The sequence below is a fragment of the Coregonus lavaretus genome (assembly GCF_964263955.1).
Source record: "Coregonus lavaretus genome assembly, chromosome: 9".
NCBI classification, from domain to species: Eukaryota; Metazoa; Chordata; class Actinopteri; order Salmoniformes; family Salmonidae; genus Coregonus; species Coregonus lavaretus.
In genome coordinates, this window is record NC_139996.1 from 15,121,689 (window position 1) to 15,139,378 (window position 17,690).

Here is a 17,690-nt window from a genome sequence, read left to right on the forward strand (position 1 = left end):
TCTAGCATTTTAATCAATTTCTTAATTTCCTGCACTAATGTGCTATCATTTACACACTGCGTACGTTTCTTTTGTCTTAGTATGCCTCTATTTCAGAAAAAATATGTTTCCTTGAAATAATTATATATAATTATCCTCTATGACTGCATTTTCGGCAGTTCTTACTTTCGCCACTAGATGGCGATCGGCATATTTCTGGGGGTCTGTACTCCTAAAGTTGTTGACTGTTTTTGCGCTTGCCAGTTAGCTAGCAGTTCTCAGCTGTTAGCTGCCAATGGCTAGCAGTTCCTTACTGGCGATAAAAACGGATGATTGGCATAATTTTTTCGAGTGATAAGTGAATTATTTAATGTAACAAATCAAACAAACATCATGTACAATTTATTTAGACCGGCCTTTTATTTGAAACTGGGGTTTATTTGCTGAAATGTGTACCGTTGCCGGGCAATTAAAAGGGACTTAATTCTGAACATGCTGGCAGTGAATGTTGGGATGTCCACATACAAGGAAGATAAACATATTAAATACAATACATATTTTGCTATCAAGTCATTAATTTCTCACCAGATTAACCACAACAACTAATACAGCTGCGGAGGGCGGTCTGACAATCAAACAGCACTTTAAGAAACAAATAAATTAAAATATAAATTCATGAAACTGATCTAATGACTAAATGTACATTTCAATAACTTAGCACTTACCTTGTGGGAGTGAAGAATCAGATGTTGCTGAAACCCACAGACTCCTGTGATCAAACGGACAGAGGTTGTTTAAGAGCAGAGCTATCAGAAAACCCTTTCAAGCAAAATAGTAGCTAATGTTAATGCTGGGTGCACCACTAGGTGTAAATTATGAATTGATTATTGCCAATGATCTTATTGAATGAACCAGAGCAATGTGTTTACTGTAAATATTGTGCACTTGAAAACCATCAGAGGACAATAAACTAAAATAAAAAATGATGTGGGGGAAATACAGTAAACCTTTTAATGAATATGTTCATGATACAAGACATAGCAATGCCAAATGTGTAATCCATTTATACAAATCCAGTACCAGAGCAAAAAGTGTACATGCATTGGCCGGGAATCGAACCCGGGCCTCCCGCGGCGGGAGCCGAGGATTCTTTAGCTAAAGTGCCCTAAAGCGTTTCCCATTCATTCCCTATGGTAGTGCTAAACCACTACGGATGCAATATATGTATGGCCACGTATGCCCTCCGAGGCGCTGTGGCAGGTTTTACGCAAGAGGTGGCGAAGATAATAGCCGAATTACAACGAACCACAACAAACACCCGGGAACAACTCATCTGAGCCTTATTTACTTTTTCTGATTCGTGAATTTCTTTTACATTTCAGCATTTGATCCGAGCATTTTACGTTTTGTTACATTAGCGGTTTTAGCTACGTCAGACACACAACAGCTTCTAATTCGTAAGGACTGCCAAAGGTAAGTCGTGTTTTTACATACAAAATATGAGTTCTTTATCATCGATTGTCTTTTTTTTTATTTGTCTTCGGATCTTTTAATAATGCAATAATAGTAAATACAGCGGATATTCAGAGTAATTTTGTTAGAACGTAATCTGAATGAAACGTGGACTTGTGGAAACTATACGTTTCTCATATATATTTGTAAGTATTATAGTATTATAGCGCGATCTAAATAAACAAGTATTCTATGTTTTCACGAATTATACAATGTGAATGCGTTCATAATAAGTCACTTAAATGATGTAGCTATTTCTGTATAGATATTACAGAATAGTCTGAAAGCTATAGTTCATAATAAAGTTAATTACAAGATTGTTAATTGTTAATTACTATTGCAAGTGTTGTCCAGTGTATATGTGGGGAGGGGTATTGGTTTGTCCAGATGAGGTTGTGTATATTTGGGGATTGGTTATAGATCTGTATAGTTGAAGGTTGTGTGTGTATATTATACATTGTACTGTATAATTAGTACATTAGCCTGAAAGGTATCATTAAAAATAATTAAATAATTAATTTTGTTTACTCTTTGCTTCATCATTTAGATTAACATGTCACACAGGCATTTCCAGAGATTGGTGGATCTCAAACAGCCGGGTGTGGTTTTGCCTGCAGTGTTTGACCCACTACTGATCACAGACTTGAACATGGCCTCTGTGAATGTGACGGGGAGCGCCAAATATCCAGCACTACAAGTCTCCAACAGTGGACACGGGAGAGAGGTTTGGACTCGAGTACGTTGAGCAAGGGTGCCGTGCTGTTCCTCTCGACTGGGAAAAGCACAGATCTCAGAAGAGGACAGACATGTCCGTATTCCTGACCCCTCTCCCTGTTGAGAAATGTCAACCCTCAGCAACACAGCTGCCGCCGACTGTCAGATTTCCTGATTCTGCAGCTCCTGCTACTGAGGCTTTAAAGAGAGAAAGCACTGAGGAGCCCCAGATGGACATAGGTAATTCAGAATAATACCACAAACATAGGCATATCTCTCTCACACTAACTCAGTCACACGCACCTAAATATGCTTGCAGACACATGCATTCTGCATAATTACTTTCACTGAAGAACTGTTCCTCTCTTTCAGATCTGCCCTGCACACCTCCACTGCCTATGACCGCCTCACCAAGAAGTGCACGCACGGGGCCTATCAAGACTGGTGGCCGGGTCTTTGTGTTGGACCACAATCGGTGGCCTGGCCCAATGAGGGTGGCTATTGATGGTCTGCTTGCCAGGCATCATGGACAGAAGGACATGCTGAAACTGGTGGACTTTGACTATGCTTCCATGGTGCAAAGTTTACATTTACATTTACATTTTAGTCATTTAGCAGACGCTCTTATCCAGAGCGACTTACAGTTAGTGAATACATATTTTTATATACTGGCCCCCCGTGGGAATCGAACCCACAACCCTGGCGTTGCAAACGCCATGCTCTATCAACTGAGCTACATCCCGGCCGGCCATTCCCTCCCCTACCCTGGACGACGCTGGGCCAATTGTGCGCCGCCCATGAGTCTCCCGGTCGCGGCCGGCTGCGACAGAGCCTGGATTCGAACCAGGATCTCTAGTGACACAGTTAGCACTGCGATGCAGTGCCTTAGACCACTGCGCCACTCAGGAGTAGACCTTAGACCACTGCGCCACAAAGTTCATGTGCAGACCCCAACAGCCTGCTTCACCCAACCACCAAACACCACATTGGAAGGTATATTAAACACCTGGCCAAATTAAAAAACACCAGTTCCTCCCTTAACACCAGTCCTGAAAAGCTCTTGGAGACCCAACAACTGTGGCAGCACTTAACCATGGGTAGTGACACAACCTGTGTCCCTGTAACAGCACTCCCACCTGCAGTTGTGAACCCACCCGCACTGCCCACACAAAATGCTCCTCTTACTGAAGCTGCCATAGAGAAAATTGTTTTGGGACTGATGGAAAAGCAGCAACAGTCAGAGCAACAACAGCAGCAAAAGAAAAAAATGACAAAAACCTGCCTTTCATGTGGCCAACCCAAGTCCCGTTACATGAATGATGGCTCCTCAATTCATTATTTTTATCAGAGTGGGCATGTTAGGTACTTCTACTGCTCCACAAAAGTATTTAAAACATATGGAGCAGAGGGCCTCACAAACCCCAAAATGTCTTTTGAGGATTTCATGTCAACACCCTTCTTTCAACAAGAACTTGAATCCATAAAACAGAAAGTGGAACAACAGAAGGACAAACAAAAGAGGAAGTCAGCAGATGTGGTACCCTCTGGCCGTTTGTGCAGGTTCTGCCATTTGGAACTAAAACAGGGCCCTAATAGTCCTCACATTCACACAGGGTTCCCCGGAGTGGCAGGGAAATATATTTATTGTCCTGCCAAGCTGTTCTCCCTCTACCAGGCCAAGGGTATGGAGAAAGAAATGACCTGGAAGGAGTTCCAGGCATCTGCTTTTTATCATGATGAAAAGAAAAGATGGATGGATGAAAAGAGGAAATGTTGATTTACACACACACACACGCATCCACACACACACACACACAAACAAACAAAATGGCCATAATCTTTTAATAAAACAATTTTGAAGTTCAATACAATTCTCTTGCCTTTAATTCATGTTTACATATTGAACATACTGTACATGAAGTCAGACAGGGTTGCTTATAATTACATTGTGGCACAAGGTACATGAAAAATCAACTGACAGAAAAGTTTGGTTTGTGTAACCCTAAATCTAAGTTAAGATTGGCAAGGAGGTCAAAGGCTGGTCTGTGCATTCAAGTCGACTGCAGGGCTGAAGAAGGTTTTTACCAGGTCATCGGATGAAGTACTTTTGTTTCCTCAACAGGTAGGGCTGATAAGTAAGAATAATCCACTGCAATCTTTAACTGAAGAGGAAAATCTTATGGTAGAATATGTGCAGTACATAAATGTGTTAATTATTTTGAAAGGTGTTATCTTTAAATTAATTTCACATCAGCATAAATGAATGAAGTAATTTGGTCTTTAAAATAACACTTTCACAAAAGCAGAAAATCCCATTACAAAATACTATTATTTTAATACACTGGATATAAACTAGTACACCTGAAATAAGATGGGGAATGTATAATATTTTGAATACATTTGGAGTATATTATCAATGTTCTGAAATATTATTCATCAATCATATGTTATCAGTATACAAAAATAGCAAGTAAAAGTGGGTCTATATTAAAACACTGAATTATACTTATACTAAATAGTATAGTAAATATAACTATTTAGTGTACAAAGGTACAATATAAACGTTCCAAGTAATACACTTCAAGTACACTGTGTTTTGGGCTTGGGAAAATACACTGCATGATCAAATAAAACCAATAGTGACAAAATCTAATTATAATCTATCATTCAATTCCCCAATACATGGGGAAAAAATATCAGAATACAGTTTCCTTGTTTAGAATTGAACCCCCAATAAAAGCGTTTCAAGAAAAAGGCAGCCTGAAAAAAATAAAAAGAGCCCTAAAGCGTTTCCCATTCATTCTCTATGGTAGTCCTAAACCACTACGGATGTAATATATTTTCGGCCACACACTGATTCAGTGGCGCTGTTTCGACAAAACGGCTGTTACAGCTATACGCGACTGGCCCCCGCGTGGCAGGCGAGAATTCTACCACTGAACCACCAATGCTTTGATAGCAATTTAAAGGGGGTTCCCCGACTCAATGGAGTGACTAAACAAGTTGATGGAGTGACTGAACAATACAGAAGAATCCAATTATCAGAGAACAATCAAGCTCCATTGTGCCTGTTTTTCCTACCCTTCAATCTTCTTCCCTCTTCTCTTCATTCCACTCTATGTTGCCAACTATTTAGCAGCAAAAAGTGCTATTGGCTGCTTGATCTGTCGCTAAAGTGTTTTTTTTTTTTTTTTTTTTTTTTTTCTCGGGGGGAATGGATCAGCTTAATATTGCAGATAGATTGTATCTTCTATCAATGTAATTGTCTGCATCACTTCCAATCCCCCATGTTTTATTTTATTTTTTATATATATATTCCCCTTTATTACTTTTCAACCCCACCATCCTTTCCCTACTTGGAGTAAATTAGTGAACAACAACGCCCAGGCCTCTACTTCCGGTCTATACTTATTATCTACACCTTATGGACAGAGTTAATTTTACAATAATTCTATATATATATATATATATATATATATATATATTTATTTATTTTTGCTCCTGAACTTCTTCTACTCTCAACCTCTCCGATCATTTTCATGATGTCCATCCGGTTTGCTTCTAAATGCCATATCTTTCTAACTGTGCTCTTTCCCAAAAGCTCCCAACATACAACCTACAGTGGGGAAAAAAAGTATTTAGTCAGCCACCAATTGTGCAAGTTCTCCCACTTAAAAAGATGAGAGAGGCCTGTAATTTTCATCATAGGTACACGTCAACTATGACAGACAAAATGAGATTTATTTTCTCCAGAAAATCACATTGTAGGATTTTTAATGAATTTATTTGCAAATTATGGTGGAAAATAAGTATTTGGTCAATAACAAAAGTTTCTCAATACTTTGTTATATACCCTTTGTTGGCAATGACACAGTTCAAACGTTTTCTGTAAGTCTTCACAAGGTTTTCACACACTGTTGCTGGTATTTTGGCCGATTCCTCCATGCAGATCTCCTCTAGAGCAGTGATATTTTGGGGCTGTCGCTGGGCAACACAGACTTTCAACTCCCTCCCAAGATTTCTATGGGGTTGAGATCTGGAGACTGGCTAGGCCACTCCAGGACCTTGAAATGCTTCTTACGAAGCCACTCCTTCGTTGCCCGGGCGGTGTGTTTGGGATCATTGTCATGCTGAAAGACCCAGCCACGTTTCATCTTCAATGCCCTTGGTGATGGAAGGAGGTTTTCACTCAAAATCTCACGATACATGGCCCCATTCATTCTTTCCTTTACACGGATCAGTCGTCCTGGTCCCTTTGCAGAAAAACAGCCCCAAAGCATGATGTTTCCACCCCCATGCTTCACAGTAGGTATGGTGTTCTTTGGATGCAACTCAGCATTCTTTGTCCTCCAAACACGACGAGTTGAGTTTTTACCAAAAAGTTCTATTTTGGTTTCATCTGACCATATGACATTCTCGCAATCCTCTTCTGGATCATCCAAATGCACTCTAGCAAACTTCAGACTGGCCTGGACATGTACTGGCTTTAGCAGGGGGACACGTCTGGCACTGCAGGATTTGAGTCCCTGGCGGCGTAGTGTGTTACTGATGGTAGGCTTTGTTACTTTGGACCCAGCTCTCTGCAGGTCATTCACTAGGTCCCCCCGTGTGGTTCTGGGATTTTTGCTCACCATTCTTGTGATCATTTTGACCCCACGGGGTGAGATCTTGCGTGGAGCCCCAGATCGAGGGAGATTATCAGTGGTCTTGTATGTCTTCCATTTCCTAATAATTGCTCCCACAGTTGATTTCTTCAAACCAAGCTGCTTACCTATTGCAGATTCAGTCTTCCCAGCCTGGTGCAGGTCTACAATTTTGTTTCTGGTGTCCTTTGACAGCTCTTTGGTCTTGGCCATAGTGGAGTTTGGAGTGTGACTGTTTGAGGTTGTGGACAGGTGTCTTTTATACTGATAACAAGTTCAAACAGGTGCCATCAATACAGGTAACGAGTGGAGGACAGAGGAGCCTCTTAAAGAAGAAGTTACAGGTCTGTGAGAGCCAGAAATCTTGCTTGTTTGTGGGTGACCAAATACTTATTTTCCACCATAATTAGCAAATAAATTCATGAAAAATCCTACAATGTGATTTTTTTGATTTTTTTTTCTCAATTTGTCTGTCATAGTTGACGTGTACCTATGATGAAAATTACAGGCCTCTCTCATCTTTTTAAGTGGGAGAACTTGCACAATTGGTGGTTGACTAAATACTTTTTTCCCCACTGTATATACTTATTATGGACACAGTATGCTTACATTATTAGCTATCTTTGTTATTATTTGTTGTTATTTGTTATTAGTCCCATCCTTCAACTCTATTCAATACCTCCCATCTATCTCTTAACACCATCCATATAGGATTTCTATTTGCCATATATATTTCAACCGTACTGTGATGTTTTACAAAAGTTCTGAACCTTTCTATTCTCATTGCTTCTACAGATTGTGAATTAAAAATAAACATTTTTGCTAAAAGTATTATTATATTATTGATTGATTGACTATGACTTTTCAGATCACCCAGTAATGCTATCTGCAAGGTTAGTTCCAGGTAAATATTGCAATCCTTTAGCCATTCCTGGACCTGTGTCCAAAAACAAGCTACAAATGGACAGAACCAAAACAAATGATCTAATGATTCTGTCTCTTCACAGCAAAATCTGCAGAGCTGGGAAGATTGTATCCCCCATATAAATAACATTCTATTGGTAGCAAGAATTTTATATAATAATTTCAATTGAAAGATTCTAATTTTTGAATCCGGTGTCGTTTTGCGTGTCAGTTCATAAACACTATGCCATGGGATCGGTACGTCAAAGATCTCTTCCCAACTATTTTGCAATCTATATGGGACGGCTGTTGTTGGGTTTTATTTTTCTCATAATTGGATCTGTATGTGATGAATAGCTTGGAAGGAATGCATTAATGAGGAGCACTGTACTGATATGGATTGTTTCACATAACAGGCTGTTATTCATGTAAGGAACGTTAGGGGTAGGACAGATAAGACTTGTATTTCTTACAGATACGAACACTCTCTCTTTGTAGTCTGTGAAACTGTCCTTGAACATGGAGTACAGTGGAATGGTGTCTTTTGGGTGCTGACTCCGCAGGTTATTATCATAGCAATTTATGCCTGGCAACAAATGGAGTGCCGAGGAGTTGGGACCAACCCCTGCGCCAACGGATTGGCTGAATGGAGTCTGGACCACACTCAGTCCTTTGCTCTGGTTGGCCAACAGAAGAGGTGGAGGCTTTCTGTCAGAGTATTTGAGAAAGAATCTGTAAACAATAATTCTAGTTCTCTGTCTGCCCTGCGTGGTTTTTCAGTGAGCCCGTATACGAACCTTCATACTTATCATACATACATTTTGCATATAATAAATTAAGCTTGGATTGAAGATCTCTTGATTCTTATTCCAATACCAGATTTGAATTACGCAATTTCTAACAATTGGTGACCTCCGACTGTGATCTGGTAGCGGAACTTCACTTCGCTGGAATTCATCCAGCCTATTGGACAATCGCTGTCTTTGAACCGTGTGTTTCACAAATTGCCCGGGCTTCTAAAAAGGTAAGCAAAACACCTATTGTAATATAACTAAAGTTTTGCACATTGGCTTTATCCAAATTAATTTTGTGAAGCACCTGTTTGATGTAAGTGAACCCTATTGTACTATAAATAACGATTACAATATACTATTTCGATTTCATAATATACTATGCAAATGTTTGATAATTGTGATGGTTAAACCCATGGGAGTGCAAACTATGACTAGAGGTTCATAGGTGGCACTTTAAAGCGAATAAACAGTGTGACCTATGGTTAGAGGGTGTGACTCCCATAGGATGTATTTTAAATTAACAGTGTGACCTATGGTTAGAGGGTGTGACTCCCATAGGATGTATTTTAAATAAACAGTGTGACCTATGGTTAGAGGGTGTGACTCCCATAGGATGTATTTTAAATAAACAGTGTGACCTATGGTTAGAGGGTGTGACTCCCATAGGATGTATTTTAAATAAACAGTGTGACCTATGGTTAGAGGGTGTGACTCCCATAGGATGTATTTTAAATAAATGGTGTGACCTTTGGTTAGAGGGTGTGACTCCCATAAGAGGTATTTTAAATAAGTAGTGAACTATGGTTAGAGGGGTCTGACTCCCATAGAAGATATTCTACACAAGTGGTGTGACAGTACGGTTTATGACTTAAAAATCATAGGAAGCATGATAAAAGGTTAGACAGTGAGAGTGTGGTCGTATGAATGAGAGTGTGAATGATAAACCAGTATACCTTGATAGAAAACTAATTGGGAATCAAAGACGTCTGTGCCTGTCCAAACTGTATAATTTGGGGATAACTGTTGGGTTTGTGGTTGCTTAAACCATATAACCCGTTAATAACAATTAGGAACATAAAGCTAAAGTGATGAATGACTAGTGTGACTGAACTGAAACGGTTGAGCTGATATGTTTGAACTGTGCCGTTTGGTGTTAGACATAGCATAATTCTGGTTATAGGTGCTTGGGTTGAGGCTTTTTGGTTTATTATTTGATTTAACGTTTGATGTTTGACCCTGCAAAATACTGGTTAAACAATTAGACTGAAATAATTTGGTTTATCGTTTCAATATAAACATGCACCAACTTTAACTAATTAGGTGGGAATGATTTGATTTAAATAAATAGATTAAAATACTTTAAATAACCACAGAATATTTGGAACACTAAAACGAAAAACAGCTCTTCAAAAGAGCCTGCTCCCACCGAAAGCTGAAGAGAGAGTTGCGAGGGGAGGGGCTGGAGAGAGCGAAAGTGTGGCTTTTGGAGCCAGGGAGTTGGCTGGGAACACCACGGGGTGATTATTTGAGAGGTGCCTGGGGGTTTCTGACGATGGATATTCTGAACTTGCTCATCCGAGCGTAGACGTGCGTCATGGGTGAGAAAGTGGAGAATATTTACATTTGCGGTGATTTGGCAGACGCTCTTGTCCAGAGCGACTTGCAGGAGCGATTGGGGTTGAGTGCCTTGCTCGAGGGCACATCGGCAGATTTTTCGCCTGGTCGGCTCGGGGATTGGAACCGGCGACCTCTCGGTTGTTGGCGCGGCGCTACTGATCACTAAGCTGCCTGCCGCCCCATATGAGTTTAAGGTTGTGGCGTTGTTTGATCATGTGATAAGGTTTAATTTGTAATCGGACCATAACTAAAGTGGTTGTAGAAGTAATGTATAGGTAGGGGAGAGCCAATAGGGGACTCCATTGAACTATTATGGTTTATTTGGCATTTCAATGGCATAAGGTGAAATCTGTATGCATGAGGGGAATTCGATTATGTATTATTATAGTATTATGGACACTCCGTAATAAATAAACTGAACCAAACAAGACGTTACTACAGCAATAGAGAATAGTTAATGTTGTTACGTTAGTTCTTAAACCCGATGATAGAGGTAAATGCAGAACGCTGTTAGAGTGTGTTTTATTTTGGCTACTAGGGTGTTTGAGACGGAAGGGCTGGCTAGACGGGGTGATGACGTGGCTGGATGTGCGACGTGAAAGTATTTACTTTGAGAGAATCGTAGATAGTGTGGAGTGACAGGCGATGTCCCTGGTTCGAACACAGGTAGGGACAGTAGACAAAGCTTTCGCAGTGGGGCTATATACCTAGATTACTATGTGGATTGAGAAATGTGAAAGGTTGAATTAGATAGCTTAAATAGAAGTATTCTAGAAAAGTCTATGAAAATATGTTATAAGGTTACCATGCGCTCTCCCCAAAGGAGCAAGGGGAGGGTGAGAGACAGTACAGTTCAGATGGTAGGAACATCATTAAATGTATGCTAATCAACAATAGCAAGTATTTGTTTTATTAATTAGGGCATAATCAGAGAGAACAGAGGAATTTTGAGTGGTTTAATAGATTAGTTATGAGGAATTAGATTGATACAAACAATTATTGATGGGTTAAGACTGGGGATAACCAGGAGAAAGAGATTAGCTCATCTCGTTGGAATGTTGCCAAGGGCTAGGGGAGCAGTAGTGAAGTTAGGCAGTATTTAGGTCATAAAAGTGAGCTACCAAATTAAGGCCTGGCTATTTGTGGTTGTTTTTCAAATTGGGTTTTTCAAACAAAAAACAACACACCTAGTATGATGTTTATAAAGCCTTGTTGTTTCAATTTTGGGGGGGTTTCAGTAGGTCAATGGTGATAGGTCTTAGAGGAGCACACACACAGTGCATTTTATGGAGTTTTTTAGCTTTTGGCTGAGTTTGGGGTATATATGATTTCTTATGAGAATGAATGTCATGAGGACTTAATGAACACTTGGGATAACTAACATTTATGAAGTATTTAGAATAATGGTAATGTTTAGTATACTATGGGATTAAACAGTTCGTTAAATGATTTCAATTGCCTCTGAACTCTGTTTTAACATTCTGGTGTTATTTTAATCATCCACACTAGTAAATTCTAAAGGCATGAGAGGAGGACTTTAAGATAGTTTATTTTACTAAGTTGAGGGTAATTTGTAATACTGTGCAAATTGTGAAGAAGATTATAGTTTGGTAATAGTATATTTGATTTGAACCATAAAATAACAGAAGAGAGAGTGGAGGAATGGCAATTGGATAATGAATTACCAATATTAACTAAAGTGATTGTTTACATAGGTGGTAATATTGACACATGGCCAAATCATGTGTCAAAAAGGGGGATGGTTGGATTAAATATTAAATATATACGAAGGAGAGGACAAAATACTTTTTAAAAAAACAAAAAAACATGTATGATAGTTTATTAACCACACCTGTATGTCAGAGGTTTTGTGCCCCACAGGTGAACTAAAGGAGAAGGTGACCCACTCTATCTAACCAGGAGACTGAAGCAGGCCTGGCGGGAAGGGCCCTACCAAGTACTGCCTTTGCCAGCAGAATAGCTGAGAGATCCATCTGGGTGCATGTCACTCACTGCAAAAAGGTAAACCCAGCTACACCTGACGAACAAACACAGAGTTAGGAGAAAGATCCGATCACCACTAGGGCTCGGGGGTTGGCTCCTTAACGAAGATTCCCTTACCCTGTCTGATCATCCCTGTGTGAGTTCGATAGAAGGTGAAGCAATGGGTTGGCCTCTGGCGTCTGACATGTTCTCAGGGCGAGGGTGGGGATTCACAGGTCTCCCGACGGTAGGTAGCTGTCTGATTGTGGGGGCAATATTCCTAACACACACGGACCCTCCTGTTTCAGCCAGAAGTAGTAGTTAACCTAACACAAGTTGAAAAGGCATAGGAGACAGCTAGACGTAGGGAAAGGGGAAATACTAGGGACTTTAGGGAAGGACATCACCAATCTCCATACACAGTTTAGGGACAGGTGGAGTATTGTGAAAGTAGGGAATTATCAGAAATGGCAGTGCGACCCATATGAGGGTAGGTACTGTCTGAAAGTCTGAATTATGCTAAAACAGATTACAGACCTGACAAGTGAGATATCTTCTTCAACTGGGGCACCCTATAGAGTAAACCTCTCTGAGGGAGGTAGTGAGACAGTGCAAACTATAGACCTGAAGGAAGTAGTACAGATGGAGACGGAGTAAATAGATTTTAACCTGTGGTTGGAATGGATTCAGTATACGGTCTAAAGAGGACTGTTATGCCTGTAGGACAGCCAAACCAAGGTTAACAACTACTCCGTTCCCCTTGACAGGCTTTGACTCTCTGTCAGGTTTATCCTCCATGCAAGCCCCCTGGGAATGTGGTGAAAGAGTCTTATGGTAACTTGCACTATCTGTTTCCCCCGATAACAAAGTCATCCCGACCTGGGTTGCCTCAGTTTGAAGTCACAGGGGATTCTTATTGTTTTTCTAGGACTAATAAGATAGGATACAGGGTAGGGCATCTTAGCTCCTGCTCCCACACAGAGAATGTCACAACTAAAAGAGACCATGACTAATCTCTCCTCTTTGTTGCAGCCAGAGGATTTTAGGATCCAAAACCAGGCCCGTGCTGACATCTGATGGTTGTGTGGTGATAACTGATTGTGAACTCACCTACATACGCAAACAATCAAACGTGTCAGAGACTGGTGAGTTGTCACGTAGAAAGTAGGACCTCCTCCCGGGATCCTTTGATGAAAGGATATATATTGATGGGATAGCAGTACCCCGAGGGGTTCCAGAACAATTCAAAGCTAGGAATCAGATCGCAGCTGTGTTTGAATTAAGTATTTTCTGGTGGTCAACAATTAATAAAAACATAGATTGGATGAATTATATTTACTATAACCAGCAAAGATTAGCTGAGCAGATAGCGGCAACTAGCTTAATGACATGGCAGAATAGAATAGCTTTAGATATGCTTGTGGCTGAGCGGGACGGGGTTTGTGTTCTGTTTGGATCTATGTGCTGTACTTTCATCCCCAAACAACATAGCACCGGACGGGTCCGTGACCAAAGCGCTTCAGGGACTCACCACGCTGGCGAACGAACTGGTTGAGAACTCTGGTATTGATAGCTCCATAAACGGTTGGTTTGATAACATATTTGGTAAATGGAAAACTATTGTTGTAACTATTCTGGGTGAAGTTATAGCTTCTATGGGTATACTTGTTCTTTGTGGATGTTGTCTTATTTCCTGTGTCTGAGGGTTGGTGAGAAAAGGAGATGGAGAAGGTGGTTTCCAAACAGATGGTGAGATACGGCCCAATCCCGGACTCCGACCTAAGGAATGAAGGATATAACCTACCAGGCTTGGTGGAGTGACACTCTAGAGGGTGTCTAAAGGGGGCCAAAATGTACTTCCCTGTTGGTGTTTTATGTTTTAATAATCTTATGTTTTGTGTTCTATTAATCCTGTGTTTTATGCTTTATTAATCAAGTTAACCATTGAGAATGTTTGTCTTTCCTTATGTGAAGGTTTGAAGTGCCTGGGTGACTTGTGGCCAACCGTTTGCAAGTTGGGTGTAGATGGAAGGACTGAAGGACTTTTATTATCAAATTGTCTATTAATAAAAGTGTTTATTTTTGTTTGTATTGTATTTTAATGATTGACACCCTAGAGGGCGTCAAAAAGGGGAATTGTTGGGTTTTATTTTTCTCATAATTGGATCTGTATGTGATGAATAGCTTGGAAGGAATGCATTAATGAGGAGCACTGTACTGATATGGATTGTTTCACATAACAGGCTGTTATTCATGTAAGGAACGTTAGGGGTAGGACAGATAAGACTTGTATTTCTTACAGATACGAACACTCTCTCTTTGTAGTCTGTGAAACTGTCCTTGAACATGGAGTACAGTGGAATGGTGTCTTTTTGGGTGCTGACTCCGCAGGTTATTATCATAGCAACTTATGCCTGGCAACAAATGGAGTGCCGAGGAGTTGGGACCAACCCCTGCGCCAACGGATTGGCTGAATGGAGTCTGGACCACACTCAGTCCTTTGCTCTGGTTGGCCAACAGAAGAGGTGGAGGCTTTCTGTCAGAGTATTTGAGAAAGAATCTGTAAACAATAATTCTAGTTCTCTGTCTGCCCTGCGTGGTTTTTCAGTGAGCCCGTATACGAACCTTCATACTTATCATACATACATTTTGCATATAATAAATTAAGCTTGGATTGAAGATCTCTTGATTCTTATTCCAATACCAGATTTGAATCACGCAATTTCTAACACTGTCAATCCTTTGGTCCTTAAGTGAAACTGATATACTTTTTTATTTATCACAGTTTTCCTTAACCAATTATGTTCTTTAATGCAAGGCCGACAGACAAGTTCCTTACTTTCTCCCCCTTCAACTTTCCTCTTCCACTTTTGCGGTAAGGCTGCAATTATTTGGTTGTAATTTTGGGTAGAGCAGACATTTCCATATGTTTTTGTTAGCTGCATGTGCGACATAACTCCACCAGTCCTACCGATGATATCATTTACGAAGATTATACCTTTTTTAAACATTCTGTCAAAAAATAAAGGTTTTTTGTCAATTAGTATATTTGAATTTAACCACAATATTTGTTGCATTATTTGTTCTGTCGTTTCTGGAGGATTAAATTGAAATTGCAACCAACTTTCTATGGCTTGTTTTAGAAATAGTGACATTTGGGAGATTATTTCCTTTTCAAATAACTGAAAGTGAGAGGTTGTAATCTGAATAAAGGGGAAAAGGCCTTTCTTGAACAGTGGGTGAGACAATCTTACTAATTTGCTTGAGAACCAGTTCGGATTTAAGTATAACTTTTGGATGACTGAAGATTTTAGTGATAGGTCTAATGCTTTAATATTTAATAATTTCTGTCCTCCGAATTCATATTCATTATATAAATATGCTCTTTTAATTTTGTCTGGCTTGCCGTTCCAAATAAAATTGAATATTTTTTTCTCATATAATTTAAAAAACTGTTTGCTAGGCGTAGGCAAGACCATAAGCAAATAGGTAAACTGGGATAATACTAAAGAGTTAATCAGGGTGATTTTTCCACAAATTGACAGGTATTTTCCTTTCCATGGTAGTAAGATCTTATCTATTTTTGCTAACTTTCTATTAAAATTTATTGAAGTGAGATCATTTATTTCCTTTGGGATATGTATTCCGAGTATATCCACATCACCATCAGACCATTTTATTGGTAAACTACATGGCAATGTAAAAATTGTATTTTTTAGTGATCCAATACGTAATATAGTACATTTGTCATAATTTGGTTTTAATCCAGAGAGGTTAGAAAATGTATCTAGATCCTCTATGAGGCTGTGGAGGGATTCTAGTTGTGGATCTAAAAGAAAACATGAATCATCTGCGTACAATGACACCTTTGTTTTTAAGCCCTGTATTTCTAATCCTCTGATATTATTATTGGATCTGATTTTAATACCTAACATCTCGATGGCCACAATAAATAGATATGCCGATAGTGGACAACCTTGTTTCACTCCTCTTGACAGTTTAAAACTTTCTGAGAAATAGCCATTATTTACTATTTTACACCTAGGGTTACTATACATGATTTTGACCCATTTTATAAGAGATTCTCCAAAATTGAAATGCTCCAGGCATTTATATATAAACCCCAGTCGAACTTTATCAAATGCCTTTTCGAAGTCTGCTATGAATAGCAGGTGTCACGATCGTCTAACAGAGTGGACCAAGGCGCAGCGTTGAAAGTGAACATATCCTTTTATTTACAGATCACACGATCAAAACAATAAACGATAACGTGACGTCTACGGTTACACACGAACCGAAATGAACAAGAAACCACAAACACCACGTGAAAGACAGATAGTTAAATATGGCTCCCAATCAGAGACACCCAGCAGACACTCGTTGCCTCTGATTGGGAGTCACTCAGCCCAACATAGAAATATCAAACATAGAATTTCACACCCTGCCTCAACATAACATTGTCCCCAGAGCCAGGGCGTGACAGTACCCCCCCCTAAAGGCGCGGACTCCGGCCGCGCCAAACAACCACAACAGGGGAGGGACCGGGTGGGCACTCCGCCTCGGTGGCGGATCCGGCTCCGGATATGACCCAGGCACGGGTTGTGCTGGACTGACGACGCACACCCCTGGCTTGATGCGTGGAGGAGGAACGGGCCGGACCGGGCTGACGAAGCGCACCCCTGTCTTTGTGCAGGGAGCAGGAATGAGCCGGACCGGGCTGACGACGCGCACCACTGACCTGGTGCGGGGAGCTTGGATGGGCCGGACTGGGCTGGCGACGCGCACCACAGACTTGGTGCGGAGAGCAGGAACGGGCAGAGCCGGGCTGACGAGACGCACCACAGACTTGATGCGGGGAGCAGGAATGGGCCGAACTGGGCTGGCGACGCGCACCACAGACCTGGTGCGGGGAGCAGGAACGGGCAGAGCCGGGCTGTCGACGCACACCGCAGGTTCGGTGCGGGGAGCAGGAATGGGCCAGACTGGGCTGGCGACGCGCACCACAGACCTGGTGCGGGGAGCAGGAACGGGCCGTGCCGGACTGACGAAACGCACCATAGACTTGGTGCGGAGAGCAGGCACGGGCCGTGCCGGACTGACGACGCACACCACTGGCTTGGTGCGGGAAGCTTGGATGGGCCGGACTGTACTGGGGACACACACCACTGGCCCTACACCGGGATCTGGAACGGGCCGGACCGGACTGGCAACACACGCCAGTACCTCTCGCCGTGCCTCTACTTCCTCCATCCCCTCTTCGACCAGTGGCCCCCGTAACCCGGCGGCCTTCTCCGGCAACCCACTGGGCCGCTCTATCGCGGCCTCCTGCTGGTCCGACGTCGTGAGCCCCCCCCTAAAAATTTTCGGGGCGTCTCTCCTACCCGTGGACCAGGTCTCCATGTCCCTCGCCAGCCTCTCGCCCTTCTGCCATAATGTCAAGCCCTTCTCTTCCTCACTCGGCTTGACCCAGTCCAGGAGGCGAAGGAGATCTGTGAGGGATCTCCCTGGCGATGGCTCCTGGACACGCTGCTTGGTCATATCTTGG

At 41.3% G+C, this 17,690-nt stretch overlaps 1 long non-coding RNA gene across 1 annotated transcript; it reads left to right on the top strand.

Annotated features, from left to right (window-relative positions):
- The first annotated feature begins 1,120 nt into the window (after positions 1–1,120).
- On the top strand, positions 1,121–2,782 carry LOC311135138. The gene is made up of 3 exons (XR_014613742.1): positions 1,121–1,452; positions 2,039–2,445; positions 2,578–2,782. It is a non-coding gene; the product is annotated as an uncharacterized lncRNA (long non-coding RNA).
- Positions 2,783–17,690: the final 14,908 nt, after the last annotated feature.